This window comes from Neophocaena asiaeorientalis, unplaced genomic scaffold, assembly GCF_003031525.2.
Source record: "Neophocaena asiaeorientalis asiaeorientalis breed wild unplaced genomic scaffold, Neophocaena_asiaeorientalis_V1.1 scaffold491, whole genome shotgun sequence".
In the NCBI taxonomy this organism is placed as follows: Eukaryota; Metazoa; Chordata; class Mammalia; order Artiodactyla; family Phocoenidae; genus Neophocaena; species Neophocaena asiaeorientalis.
The window spans coordinates 245,856-247,490 of record NW_020185318.1 but is presented as its reverse complement, the minus strand read 5'-3'; the positions used below and the strand labels follow the sequence as shown (position 1 = coordinate 247,490).

The window sequence follows — 1,635 nt, the reverse complement described above, 5'->3', positions numbered from 1 at the left end:
ACACAACTATCAGTGGTCCATTACCAGTTTGCAACCTCTAAAGTTCAGTAAAGAGCAAGGAACAGAGACTCAGGAAATATGATTTGTCATTGCCACTCAGGACACTGGGCAAGTTACTTCACCAACTGGTCTCATCTGTAAAAGGAGGGACTCAGAATAGATGATATTTAAAGTCTCCTTACAGACCTACTATACTGAGTGTGTGAACAGCTCTGTACAGATAGAAAACTATTGAGCCTGAACCTGCAAAACTGCTTTCATCCAAGTCCCAGTACTACATTTTCTAAAAATAGCTGCACATTTTTATTTACATATCCAACCACCAGCATCCAGCAAGTCTTTTTTTTTTATGAGAAAGCACCAATGCAGTTTATTTTAATCCTTCCTTGTAGGTTCTTCAAATTCCATTTCAGTTGTGGCTTCTTGAACATTCGTTTGAGATGTGCAAGGGTGAAACATATTTCTGGTGACGACAACTCGCTCGTGGCGCATTCAGGATGGGCTAGCTCTTCTCTCAGGTCTCCAATCCAAGTGCTTTTGCCACACAGACAGCTTTTTCTTGTAGTCTTTGCACTTCTTTTTCTTCTTTGAGGTGTCACATTCCCCTTTCAGTGGAAACTTTGCCACCTCCACATGTAATCTATAGTCTCTAATTTCATCATCATCCAAAAGTTTTAATGCAAGTTCCACAGACTCTCTCTTCAAATAACAGCAAAGTCCATCTCCTTTAAGATTTCCTTGATTATCTTTGTAAAGCTTGACCTTAAATTCCTCTATTTGAGGATCTGTCATAATAATGCCAAACGTGGACATGAGCTGTATAAATTCATCCACTGTAATATCTGGAGGCAGACCAGAAACATACACATTTGTGTCTCTGCTTTCATCAGGATGAAACCATCCTGATTCACCCTTTCTCTTTTCTCCCCTCTTTTTGGTATCACTGGGTTCAGGGGATTTTCTTTGCGGAGGTTCCTCTGCAGTCCTAGCACTGACATCTTGGACATTCGCAGTAGAACTAGACGCACCATCGTTAGAAAAGCCATAATTGGCCTGATATGTAGCAATAAAATCTTCAGTGATCTCGGGGAACCAAGCCTTCTTGTCCAGGTCCCACTCGTATGGGGTGTCAGTCGGCTGCTGCTGGAAAGAATCGTTTTCTCCACCGGGATCTTTCTCGGTGTCGCCGTCCTCAGTGCCTCCGTACAATTCTTGCATTCGCAACTGCTCCTCCAACTCGTTCTTATCCAAGTTGTTGCCGCTCATGTTGCCGACTTAGCCCAGGTGCAGTGTCCGGGAGAGTGAAGAGGCCGAAGTGACGCTGGCTCACCCCGCTGGGTCTTGACACCACCGCTCGATCCACAACGCGGCGGGAGCGGGCACAGGTGTTCTGTCCTCCCCGCCGGCCGATTCTAAGATGACTGCGGGTCCCGCTGCAACGTCTGGAAACCGCTTGACAACGGAGGCCCGCTGACGCTGACGCAGTCGCCATTGTTGACGCGTCGCGACATCGCCATCCAGCAAGTCTTAATCTAAGCTGCTCTTCACTCCAACACTGATTTTCTTATTTGTAAAAGGTTCCACTAACAATCCAACTAATATGTTTGGAATCATCCTTATCTCTTTTATTTCTTT

At 45.1% G+C, this 1,635-nt stretch overlaps 1 pseudogene; it reads right to left on the bottom strand.

The window, feature by feature from the left end:
• Positions 1–375: 375 nt before the first annotated feature.
• LOC112392145 (HIV Tat-specific factor 1 pseudogene) lies at positions 376–1,351 on the bottom strand (annotated as a pseudogene).
• Positions 1,352–1,635: the final 284 nt, after the last annotated feature.